Raw genomic sequence first — 13658 nt, 5'->3', positions numbered from 1 at the left:
GACATTAGGCCTGCAAATCACCCCCCTTCCCCCTCCCCTCCTCCCAGCAACACATACAGCACCTACTGTTTTGTCTCCTGAATGTGAATATGTTTAATTTAAAGATGAGCTTTCACTATATACTTCAGATTTGTTCAGTATCTCATTCCAAATGCATATAGATGCATTCATTAATACTAAACACAGATGGGTAAGTTATCAGTTGAAGAGTTAAACCTTGACTGCAATGACTAATATTATTCTATGAACATTATTTGTATACAGAATTTGTTTACATCCCAAATAGATTTTTCATTTTGCAGAAATGTTTCCAAAATACCTGACCACTAAACCTTGTACAAAAATTCGAAAAAATATTTGGATAAAAGAAAACAAATTATTATTACTCTATTTATATTATCCATAGATCACATGGCCACAGGTCAGGTGCTTTATATATACAGTCTATGGTTGTGTGGCAGGTGTTGCTTATGGTAAAAGTTAGATTTATGTGTAGTGTGCAGCTCAGCTCTAGTGTCTTTGAGCTGTTTGTTTTTCAGCTGCAACCAACAGCTCCATTCCCTTTTTGTTTAAAACATATCGCCTTTTTCTCTACAAAAAAACTGCTTTCTGGGTACAGTAGAGTTCACGACAATTCCCAGGGTGAAAATGGATGTGTCCGTCTCCACTGCATCCATTCCTCTGCCAAACCCTTCTTTATTATGTGTACGCTGCCCTTTAAGATGCAGCTGTCTATGGAAAATGCGGCTGTGGTTCCCAGGATGCAACAGCCCTCCCAGTGACAGTAAATAAGCACTGACATTAACAGCCTACTTCCTGTCTGTGTCTTGCCCTGTTTGTCGGTAGACCGAACACATGCCAGCTGCAAGGAGCTTCCATGCCTCCACATATCAGAAAATCTGGTTTCCCTGTATTGCAAGAGCTTATTAATTCAATATGACTCGTTCCCCTTGGTTTGTGTGGGCCCCTCCTGGTGTTTGAGGTGTTCATGTTTTTGCTGAGTCATAAGCGTTTTGTTCCAGCAGATGGAAGAACGTTAGTGGCAAAAGTCCAGTGTGAGGGAGGTGAGTCAGATCTGTATTTGGCTCATGTCAGTAGAAGGTTTTGTTGACTTTCTGAAATATTTCTGGTGTTGCTGTGGTCAGCAAATCTAGGTACAATCTCAAAAGATCAATAACACCATTGATCAGTTAGCCAGTTTGGTTTATATTTATATATCTTTACTTCTATCTGATGGATGTAAATTCCATTTTGCACAGACATTTATGGTCCCCAGAAAATGTATCCTCAGGACTTTAAAGGTCCCCCTTTAATGACACGATGAGATTGATTTGTATTTATATGTTTACTGATATCTCTTGATAACTAGTTAGGGAATGAAGTTTGGTTCAGACATCATGTTGCCCTCAGCATGAAATCCCAATAGTGATCCCTCACAGTTTTTCTATCAGGTATTTGTTGTCCAATACTTTGGTTTATGACTAAATACCACGAGAACAAATTACATGATGTGCTCAGAGCTATTTAGCAAAAGTAGCATGCTGAAAATCGAAATCAGGCGCTTGCGCTGTGTCTCAGTTTGCATATTTCTGTTCTTGTTCTTGCACTGTACCTGCATGGTGCTCTCATAACGATCAAAGAGTTAAGTGTTGAGGCTGGAATCTTCTCGCCCTCAGATCACCAGCTACTGAGCAGTAATTGAGGGACCAGCCACAGTTGCAGTTGACCCGGGGAACACAGCACGTCACACAAGTTATGCATGTGTTCTTTATTTACCAATTTAATAAACGTACCTGCAAACTTTTGTTAAAATGAAGCCGTTGTTAATTCCATTGGGTTAATTAAGCAGTCATTTAGTACTGCGTCTGCGAATGATGACGTTGCTTGCTAGCATCCAGCTAGAGCACAGTAGGCGTGTGCGGAGTAACACTACCCAGCAAAAAAAAGGTACAAAAATGTAAACAGTGAACAAGGCCCCCAATTCCAAAGAATTTGAAAACTTCTATCTTACATCCTTACCAACCTTGGCCTTGATCAGTTAGTTTGTTGCATTATTGTTTGACCAGCAATTCATATTCATATCATTCAATTCAGTTCTCTGTTGGGAAGAGCTGTCTCACATCAAGTTAAAGCAATGAAAAAACTAGATGTGTTTTAGGTGGATAAAACACATTTTGCTGCTGCCCCCTCCCACAGCAGAACATTGCTCTCTAGTCGTAACTCCTGTTTCTCCACACTGATAATACATACGTATTCGATCCAGCCCCATAAACGTTCCCTTTAAATGTGGAATGAATTGGTGTCTCTCGCAGCGTCTGTGAATGTGCTGTCTTCCTCCCGAGGGCTGGAAGCTGGATCATCGCTGCTCATCAAAAATGAATTAGCTCCAACACAGCAGTATTTTAACATTCATTCACACAGTTATCCACAGCAATAACGTTTTCTTTATCCAGCTTTGTGTTTGTGATCCTGTTGTGTAATGTGTTGCCTGATGAGTCATACTAAGGTTCTGTATGCTATCATTTAGACTTCAGTTAGATACCCATAGAACTTCAGCAAATGAAACCTATGATTCATTTATTTATGAACAATGCGGTTTAAAGACATTGGCTTTTGACCACACAGATCCACAGCAGAGTGTGGGTTAAATGAAATGAATGATATTGTGATTACACTCTGTTACATCAGTGACAGAGCGGGTTATTTACAGTAACAGTGTAAAATGGAACACAGTAACTTCCAAGTACGGTATTTGTGTTTACGGTACAGTGTTTCCCCTAGGATGGAGTCATAGCAGCGGTGCTAAGGCACACGGGCCCAACAAAATGTGAGCGCTCCGTGCGTGGAATTTTTTAGTGTGTGCACGTGCGAGGCTCTACAGGTGTATTTTGCTAAATCACCTTTATTGAACATACAGTAACACAAATACACATCCACATAACAAACAATCAAAATAAAATGTATGCAATTTAATTATTTTAACCTGCTTTATTTGGGGGTGGACCTCACATCCTCTAGGGGGGTCCGGGGGCATGCACCCCCGGGAAGAATTGTTTTTAAATGTTGAAGGGAAATGCATCAATCTGCTGCACTTTGAGCACAACATGAATTGATGGATACAGCTCTCAACACTCAGATGAAAGGGAGCTGTATACTTTTCAATAATCCAAACATCTTTAGAATATGATCACAACCAATAACAAATCATTTAAACTGGTTTATTCTTATCTTATGTTACCTAGTTAGCATTCTTTCTTTCTATTTATGCTTATTTTACTAATCACTCCCCTTTCAAACTGTTTTGTTGTACTGTCCTATAGTACACATTGGAATGATTTCTTACTTTATTTTGTACAACTATATTAAATAGATAAAGGTGTGCTCTCTCTCTCTCTCTCTCTCTCTCTCTCTCTCTCTCTCTCTCTCTCTCTCTCTCTCTCTCTCTCTCTGTCTTGCTCGCTCACAGAGGCTGTGTGCTCCTCCGTGGCGATGACGTGAGCGCCACCTATTATTATTTTAATGTATAAAAATCTCAGCGCCGCTGCTGAATGTATATAGGGGAAACACTGTAAAATGAAACACAATAACTTCCAAGTACTGTATTTGTGTTTACGGTAATAGTGTTTAAACTGTAAAATGAAACACAGTAATATGTAATTACTTTATTTTTTGTTACAGCAGTAGTGTTATAGCTGTAAAATAAAAAACGTTGTTCAAGGTAATAGTATTTTAACTATAAAATAAAACACTGCCATTTAAAAAGTACTGTATTTTTGTTTACGGTAATAGTGTTTCAACTGTAAAATAGAAACTGTAATGCTATAATTTTAAGTTACAGTATTGTAAATATTTCTTTATTATAGTATACTTCATGTCATGCTGGTAATTTACAGATTACCAGAAATTCTTGACACAATTTTAAAGCTCACCAATAACTGCAGGGAGACAGCAAACAATACATTTTAACAATGTATTCTTAATTGTTGAACGGTATCAAGAACATGTATTTTCTTGTGCTAAATGGGTGAGCATACCATGGCTACCACAAATGTAGTCTTCCATTGCATATCCCATGTATCTTCCATGTCTTATAAACTGTGCTTAACTGACCAACAGCTGCAATTCCTACACTTATTAAATATTTTCATCCATAAAACAATGGATATTGAAGAGTATTCTTTGATTCGCAGCCAGGAGAGAGTTAAAAAGAGACTAATGGAGTCTCTGAAAGTTCAAATGAGTAATTTAATAAAGTATCGTTGGTTGGAACAAACAGGCAAGTCTTCACAGCAGCTGTGCACACAGGAAAGAGAGTGAGCACAAAACAACAAAAGTTTGTTGTTGTTTTGTGTCAGTTTTACGTCTTCCATTCACATTTTTCATCATTGTTCCACAATGTTTATCATCATGAAATTAATATCTATATATTTTATACTATACTTGCACTGCTTACCATTTTCATACTTTATATATCTTAGCATATTCATACACACTGTTAATACTGTTCATACTGCTCATAGGCTACTGTGTATATCTAGTGTATTCATACCCCTCACTGTTTATTCATCATTCAATTCATTCTATATTTTATTCTGTAGATTGTGTACATTACTTTTCACTTTACTGCTTTATGCACTCCTGGTTAGAAGCTAAACTGCATTTCGTTGTCTCAGTACCTGTAATATGTATAATATAAAGTTGAATCTAATCTTGAGCAGGAACAAATGTATTTACTTAGTACATATCTGACATGAACGATTATACACATTTGTGCATTCTTTATAAATGCAAACTGGTCAAGACCACTGACGGAATTAGTTTTGAAAAGTAGTGGTTCTGTCTTTTACATGTAGGATTCAACCCCCCTTGGATTGATTTGTTTTAAAATGAACAGACACTTGAGTCATTCATTTGTAGTGATATAATAATTGTGGGATTTCTATTGCATCCACTTCATCTGCAACGAAGAACGCCAACGCAATTTCCGCCATTGCAAACCGAATCAAGCCGAGACCTCCCCCGGCTGCAATCGGCTATTCTCGTCTACTTTCGAGGCGAGCCGCAGCTCATCTCAAACAACCCTATTTTTTCTGTTGACTGTTCTTGTCCCTATAGTTTGTCGTTCGTTTTTGTTTATTAAAGGTAGGGTAGGTAAGTTTGAGAAACCGGCTCGAGATACACTTTTTGTTATATTCCATGGAATGCTCTTAACATCCCGATAGCAATGAATATCTTAAGTGCTTTGACAAAAAATCCATAAATAACTGTCATCTGTGGAAGCCGTAGTACTGTAAAAAGCACGACCAATCATTTTAGCCGGCCCCGCTAAAATAACTGGATGGCCTACCTGCCTGTCAGCCTTCCATCTGTGCACAAACTTATCTCGTGCCCTCATTGGTCATGTGCGCGTTCGTGTGTGTTGGAGGAGGGGCTCTGTAAGGAAGTGGCAGATTTTCTCCGGGTGTGTATTTTCAAATTCTAGCGATCTCGAGCCGGTTTCTCAAACTTACCTACCCCACCTTTAAATATTGTCAGACGATATTACTTCGGTGTGGACTTTCTCTTTGAAAACGCGTCACAGCCTATAGCCAAGCTTAGCCTCTCGGCGACTCAAACTGGACTGGGAATTGAGCCGCCACAATAATAATAAAAATGATGATTATTACCTTACTTTTGTCTATTTGTATTACTCTGTGTTGCGTTTTTAAGGCGCAATGCCAAGACGAATTCTTTGTATGCTTGCATTGGCTAATGAAACAGATTCTGTAGTATTGTAATCTCTGAAGGTGACTCATTTTGGTCACTATTTCCATAAAACAAAAAACAAAAACAAAAAAAAGCTTCTATATATTGGGCCTTGAAAGTGCTCTCTGAAACGATACGCCTGGGATGGCTTGTGACCATGAAATGAGAAAATGAAAACTTTGCCGTAGAGGTACACCAAATACATTGTTGGAAAGGTCTTGACCTGGAGAGTAACATATGTCAGTATGAAGATTCCACATGGCTCCTGCTTTGAAATACTGACCTTTGAACATTGACCTACTACTTCCCTGATGGCTCCCACAGGATTGTTGACATCCTCGTGGATTCATCTTCTTATTACAGACACATGCATTTCCAAACATTTGGTCTACCTATGTTGTAAAATGTATTATCTCTTCGATTTACACACGGCATCTACTGCACGTCTGTCCGTCCTGGGAGAGGGATCCTCCTCTGTTGCTCTCCCTGAGGTTTCTCCCATGTTCCCCAATAACTGTGGGGTTTCTTTGGAGTGTTTCCTTGTCCGATGTGAGGGTCCAAGGAGAGAGGGTGTCGTATTCATATTCTGTACAAGCAGTAAAGTCCACTGAGACAAATGTAACATTTGTGATATTGGGCTATATAAATAAACATTGATTGATTGATTGATTGATTGATTGATTGATTGACTGACTGCAGTGGGGATAGAACCAGTCCTCCCCTAATCCGGAGATCAGCACACTACCCCACTGAGCCACAGCCTCCCTCTTTGTATCATCTGTTAGCAGCAGTTTACATCCTGCAGACACCTAGCATCATTAGCATGTTGGAGTTGTTTTCCTGGTGAGTGCAGGCAGATATTCTCTCTCCTTGAGTGTGCTTATTACAGCTGTTTAGCGTTCTGTCTGTCCTACAGCCTGATCTGCACCTTAAAAAGGGCAATCACAAGATCATGCCAAATTGCAGCGCTAATCAAGACAATGAGGACGATCATGAGGTTGGTCAGAAATATAATCGAGGATATTTGTGTGTGTTTGTAAATGTACATGTACACACCAATGTGTGACACGAATATTTCCTTGTGGGATAATAAATGTTCCCTAAGGGGACCAGGTGTCCTTTCTATCATTTGTCCCGTGTTCCACACATTGAGACAATGTCCCGCATTTGATTGACACTTGCCCTTCTTAAACTTGGCTTTAATCCACTGTTCGTTTAGAAAACAAGAGAAGGCTGTCTCCATTAGCTGAGCCAGATGTCAATCAATCAACAATGTCTGTAAATGTATTTATGTATGGGTGTAGCCGCTGGAGGACTTTTCCTAGAGAGTCATTCGTGACATCTGCTAGTTTTGATTTGTTATCGCTTATGGAGGTGAATACCATTTGAAGCAACACTACATGCAAACTCACAGGAAATACCAGGCTCTTGAGGAAAACTATCGATCTATGGATGCATTCCTCCACAAAGAGGATTAGCAAACAGAGGTTCCAGCAGCTGAATTAAAGAACCACCGTGCAGCACTCGGTGTCACACAGCTCAGCACACTGTGGCAGAGAGCTAAGCTATAGGACGATAGTTTGTTGGAAAAAAATCCCTTCACACCAAATATATTTAAGTGATTTACTTGCATAGTTTGTGCAAACACCTCAACCTAAAGCGTTCTTATTCATTTGAATAAGCGAATAGTTTCAATTGAAATGTTTATTTTAAGGATTAGATAGACATTATATTTAAACCGGCTCCTCTCATGGCGGTAAAATGTTGTGCACAAACACACTCTTTTTCCCACATGTGGCTTGTTGGGGTCACCCTCCCTGATCTTTAGGCACACCATCAAAACAAACTGGATTATTCTAAACAGACGGGACACTTTGCCTCCATCAAATCCAGCTATACTAAAATAGAGCTTCACTTGGGATTTAAGGTACCTTGAAACCATTATTTTCTCAGAACTCTGAGATAATAATGGTTTTAATCAAGTTAATGTATTATTTAAAATATTAGAGTCTCATGGTGGTGTAATTGAGAGCACATTTTTTTATAAAAAAACAGATACATTTAACTTTAGACACAATTCCGAGGTATATTGCAAAATTAACAACAAAATAACGCATTAATAAGCATTTCAATGATATTTCTTGTATTTTTCCTGCTTCACATCTGATCCCCTTCACTGACAGAGCAACTGTTCCTGCTCACCAAGCGGCTGCGGAATGAATCAGTGATGAGGCACGACACCCTCACGTTCCCGGCATGCATTGTGTGTGAGAGAGAGAGAATCAGAGAGAGAGAGAGAGAGAGAGAGAGAGAGAGAGAGGAGAGAGAGAGAAGAGGAGAGAGAGAGAGAGAGAGAGAGAGAGAGAGAGAGAGAGAGAGAGAGAGAGAGAGAGAGAGAGAGAGAGAGGAGCAGAGAGAGAGAGAGAGAGAGAATCAGAGAGAGAGAGAGGGCTTGGCTGGGAGGCTGAGGAGGACCGAGGACCTGAGCACAGAAGAAGAAGCAGCAGCAGCAAAACCAGAAGAAGAAGCAGAAGAAGAAAAGGAGAAGAAGAAGAAGGCGGGCATCCTCCTCATCCTCACTGACAGCTGCTCAGGTAAAAATGCGCGTTTATCCCCGACATCCTTTATACGATGGGTTTGCAACGTTTGACGGTGTGTGTGTGTGTGTGTGTGTGTGTGTGTGTGTGTGTTTCCTACTGCGGGCTTTGCTTCAGGATGCTCTCTCACACACCGAGGCTCCTCTCCTACGGTATACGGTGTCATTTGTACTGCACGGATAAGATGGGGCGACCTGTGAGTGTGTGTGTGTGTGTGTATGTGTGTGTGTGTGTGTGTGTGTGTGTGTGTGTGTGTGTGTGTGTGTGTGTGTGTGTGTGTGTGTGTGTGTGTGTGTGTGTGGGATTCCCTCAGTTATATCTCACTCTGCAGTCACTCCTGCTCAGCGTTTCATATGGGGGGGGGGGGGGGGGGGGGGGTATCCATTACATGACTGTGACAGGGGTTACAAAGGAGACACTGGTTATTGAGTCAGTTTTTTGCACATCTTTATCACAATAATATGTATTTGCAGCTGACATGTTTTAACCAATTTATTTGTATACATTTGTATTTATTTAGTTATTTGGTCCATACGTGTACTTTGTTCAAAAACTCATTTTGCAGAAATATAAAAGAGTAAAGAGACATGCTTTTTTCTTTACCTTAAAGCTAAGCAGTTTAAAAAATATATATATATCAAAGCAAAGTAAATAAATCAGTAAAACAAATGGAAAAGGACAGACAACAACAACAACAAGCAGCCCAACTGATGATAAAACGAATCAATTTGACAATTCATATAAATAATATTCATATAAAGGATGAATAAATACCATATCATGAACATCAACACGGACAGAGACTCGCTTTTTGAAAATATTGTTAGATTTTGTTGAAATATTTATGCCTGTTGCGAAATATATGTATTCCATCAAAGGACCAGTATATAGGATACAGGATGATTTATTTTCAGAATATAATATTACATAACTATGTTTAGTGTATAACTATCTGAAGTAAGAACGGTTGTGTTTTTTAGTAGCTTAAAATGAGCCCTTCATCTATAAATAGGGAGGGGGTCCTCTTCACAGAGAGCATGTTCCTATGTTTTCTGGTCACCTCTTTAATGTAAGCTGTGTATTCTCTCCTCTTAGCTTTGTTTGGCCTTCCCCTACTCTTAGAGAAACTCCTGCTTCTTCAACAGAACATCCTCTGTGATCAACAGTTAGTCAGATACTAACTGTAGCTGCAGCCTAGTAGCTTTAGAACAGCGGTCTGAGACCTTTGTGGACGTTGTTTGGCTCGAAATACCCAACAGATAATGCAGTGTAGCATCCCATAATCCCCTCTGTTTCAGCCCTGTTTCAAAAGTGCTGATTCTCTGTCTGTTACTTTAGATGAAAAATAATAATAGAATCTCTTTACACAGAGGGGACGTTGGACCTTTAAATGTTCTGCCATAGCAACAATGTTGGTGTTGAATTAAAACCTAACTGTTCCCTTCTTACTAGATTTAAAGGGTAGGGTCTCACTAAGAAAAAGATGATGTTAGAGTTGAGTTATATTTGTATCAGATCAAGAAGTTTGTTGGGTGCTTTTGTTGACAGGCTGTTGTCAATCAAATCTGATCAAATCTCTGATCTCTTAAAGCTTAGTGAGATGTCCATGGTTTTTGTTTATAAGGCAGATATAGGTGCTACAGTATGTTAACACTGAATATACCAACATGTTCATCATCAGTGTAGAGAGGCAGCTTGTATTCAGAAACGGTGCCTTTTAAATGCCGTCCGGACTTTCATAAGCCCACATGTGACTACCTCCAAATTCAGTGGATGCAGTTTTAAAGCTCAGCCCTTAATATTAAAAATACTGACGCCATATTATAAAATAAACACAATGAAATATTAATCAGGCCATCAGGAGGCAGGCATAAGTATTGCTTCCATAACCTGGTTTCTCTTCTGCCTTTGAACAGACGCTCCTCAGCATGAAAGCCAGGCAGCCAATAATCATCTATTTTTTCTCCTGAACTGATAAATATCAAAATAGCAGTCAGCAGTTTGCGTTCAGCAGACATCCAGGAGGAGAGGGTCCAGTTAGTGATGGGAGCACTCTGATACGTTGTAGTAGTGTGGGGTCCGTTTGTTGTGAATGGAGTCTGAATCAATATGCTGAGAATGATTCATCAACTGCCCGTTAGTCATACTTCCAGATGAATGGAATGAATGTTGTACGGTATTAAGTGGGGCCGTGGCTTTGTTTTGAAGTGCTGAAAGCTAATGTTTGATTTTGCAGCATATTCAGAACTCTTGCATTTTTGCATGAAAATGACAAAATGTACGCTCCAATGAAATCTCTCTGATGCCAGGCTCAACTAATGAATAACAACCATGTTATACCGGAGTTGTTGCTCCTGGGTTCCTCAGATGAACTGTAGTAAACCTATCTGTCACTGGGTGCATCCAGCATGTACTCACCTTCAGTAGCCCCGCCCACTTTTGTGTTCATTCTTGCACCAGCAGTGTTGTAAACAATGAATAGATTCAGGCCGTCCACAGAGAAGACGGAGTACCCCGGTCAGTCAATACCATAGATAGACTGTGTATGATCAATACATGTGCGTCTTTTGGAAACTCCTCATCACAGCTAATGATGCTACGGAGGCTAACGTCCGTCGTCAAAGTATATTGTTTTATTGTTAAAAGTCAAAGTTAATTTAAATACTGCATTCAATATAAAACACTGACAAGCCAATGAAATCCCAGTCTAAGTGTCAGCCTGCTGACTGACAGGACATCCATCCTCTGTAGCTTTATCAACACGATCATCCATCTCCAATGACATGGTTGAATTGTTTGCCTGTTTGACCATCGTAATTGGGCTCCCTGTAGATACAACATGCACGGTATTCTTCATGTGATTAGCAAAAACCTCAGAATCTGTATTTCCCGCCCGTCACATTACAGCTGATGTTTTCACCCAAAATGGGGTCTACATGCTGTAGAGGGAAAGTACCCGGATGAGTTGCTCTCATCATTAAGCAGCGAGACTAACATTAGAAATGGCAGAATTACATACGAAAAGGGCCTGAATCTAATAAGGAGACATATGTTATTACTCTGTAGTCTCTCTTAGTGTAGATAGTTCCACTATGGGACACTTGGAAACATAACTGCTCACAGATCCAAACATCAGCTCCAGTTCCTAAAGATGAGTTATTTAGAATAACTACTTAATTATTGGCACACTAATTGCTTCCTTTTCACCTGAATAGTATAGTATAAAAACAAGTTTTATTTTTAAAGCTTAAAAACAGTCGGGTTGATAAAGCCGGCATCTCTAAACAAATACCAGATCAGAGGAGAGTGAGGAGGGGTCTGAGATGCAGACCCTGCTGGTGGCTCTGAGGTCTCTGTGGGGACAGCAGGAGAGGAGGAGAGAGAGGAGGAGAGATGAGGGGAGAGGAGGAGAGAGGAGAGGAGGAGAGGAGGAGAGAGGAGAGAGGAGGAGAGAGGAGGAGAGGAGGAGGGGAGAGGAGGGGAGAGGAGGTCACTGCTGGTGCCTCCGGGGGGCAGAAGGCTCTGCTGCCTCCGGGGGGCAGAAGGCTCTGCTGCCTCCGGGGGGCAGAAGGCTCTGCTGCCTCCGGGGGGCAGAAGGCTCTGCTGCACACACTCTCAGTGAGAAGTCTCCGGCACATTCTGACACTGCAGCCGTCAGGTTCACAGCTCCAGCTCCAGCTTCACTTCCTGTCCTGCTGGCCTGTTCTGCACGGCACCACGCAGCAGGGTTGGGGGGGGGGGGGGGGTACTTTAAACATGTCATCCATTACAATTACCTGTAACAAAATGTAGACAGTAACCTCATCTGAGTATCACAACATACAAATGCAATGCAGATAAATAAAAGAGAAAAGTAAATCAATAAGATAGATAAGATAAGAATCTTAAGTGTATTATGTACCTTGAAAAAATGTATTATTATTGCTTTCTACTAGCCAAATAAAGAATAAAATAAAATAAAGAAGATTACAAGTAGCCTCAATGAAAACCAAAAGCAGTCAAGCAGTATGTCTACATATAATATTTGTGTTTTAAAATGTATTGTAATATTGTTATCCTGCTTGTAATCCCCATTTTTCTTCAATGTAAAAGTAATCTCAGTGCATCTTTTGAATGTAAATGTAAGGGAGTACAGTTACCTTTTTTTGTATCCTGATGACTAATCCTGTTGATCAGTAACTCCAAAGCCTGCTGATAGTGTTTCATGTATAAGTGGATCTGTGTTGCTGGCTATTGTAATCATGATCATGTCCTCATACTATAATCTTTTCTGGTTACACTTAAATAGTGGTGTGAGATCTGTACAGAGCAGTGTACTGAAAGCATTTCACAGCAATCAACAGCCTGAGTCTAACAGAGTCCTCACAGGCTGTTTCTACACGTTCTGCAATGGCTGATTAAACTAAGCAGCAGGCCTCCACACACCCTCCCACAACATCCCAACACCATATTTCTGTGGACGTCTAAGAAGAGACGGTATTAGCCTCAATATCGAGGCTTTAAATCCATGCCATTAGTGATGTATAAGGTACGGTTCTCAGTATATTCCACTTCTGAAAGATGTTTCTCGCAGATCATATTTGTGGAAAATCAGCCTGAAAAAAAGCTGCAAAACTTGATTACTTTGTTTTTTTGGAACGTTTCCTGCACAGACCTTTGATAATCAGTCTTTAAAATGTTGCCTTTCCTTTAAATATTCTAATACACTGATTTTCTTAGATTATTTTTTGTCTATCATGATACTATAAATTACGATCTGATCAAATGTTATTGTCAGATCAAGTCTGACGTTTTTATTGCATCACAAATGCAAATTGAAAGGAAGGATTGAAAGGATGCATTTTGGAGGAAACACTGAATATTCCTGTGTTTTCTATGAGTTTAATCAAAAGATGTTCAATAAATGCAAACGCTGTAGATCAGTGTGGAAAATATACAAAATGATAGATTATTTACTATCAACTATTAGCTGTTTCTAAAGATATTCCAGAAATTGGTTTCAAAATGGCTGTCGTAATCTGTCACACTCGTAATCAACCAATTAAAGGCATGCATTCAAAATAGAAATGTGTGTTGTGCTCTAATACAACCGGTTGGATATATATCTAGAAGTGATTTACTTATTTAGGACTGGAGCCCTAATGTTGAGATGAATGACAATATATCATGTTTTTTGCTGAGCGACTTTATTAACTCTGTGGCTGCCTTGATGCAGTAAAACTGATTGTTTAGTTACCATATTCATCTTACATCAGCAAAGTGAACATATAGGAATGCCAAAGAATGAAGATGCTGGCCCACATGGAGCTTTAAACT

At 39.8% G+C, this 13658-nt stretch overlaps 1 protein-coding gene across 1 annotated transcript in view; it reads left to right on the top strand.

Annotated features, from left to right (window-relative positions):
- Positions 1–8181: 8181 nt before the first annotated feature.
- LOC117486918 (synapsin-3-like) overlaps positions 8182–13658 on the top strand; it is a 131494-nt gene continuing 126017 nt past the window's right edge. The window contains exon 1 of the mRNA XM_034135513.1: positions 8182–8339. The gene's annotated coding sequence lies outside the window, so the exon portion shown is untranslated. The remainder of the gene's footprint in view (positions 8340–13658) is intronic.

This window comes from Trematomus bernacchii, unplaced genomic scaffold (genome assembly GCF_902827165.1).
Source record: "Trematomus bernacchii unplaced genomic scaffold, fTreBer1.1, whole genome shotgun sequence".
NCBI classification, from domain to species: domain Eukaryota; kingdom Metazoa; phylum Chordata; class Actinopteri; order Perciformes; family Nototheniidae; genus Trematomus; species Trematomus bernacchii.
Note: the sequence above shows the minus strand (reverse complement) of the source record. Positions and strands in the feature narration are given on the sequence as shown.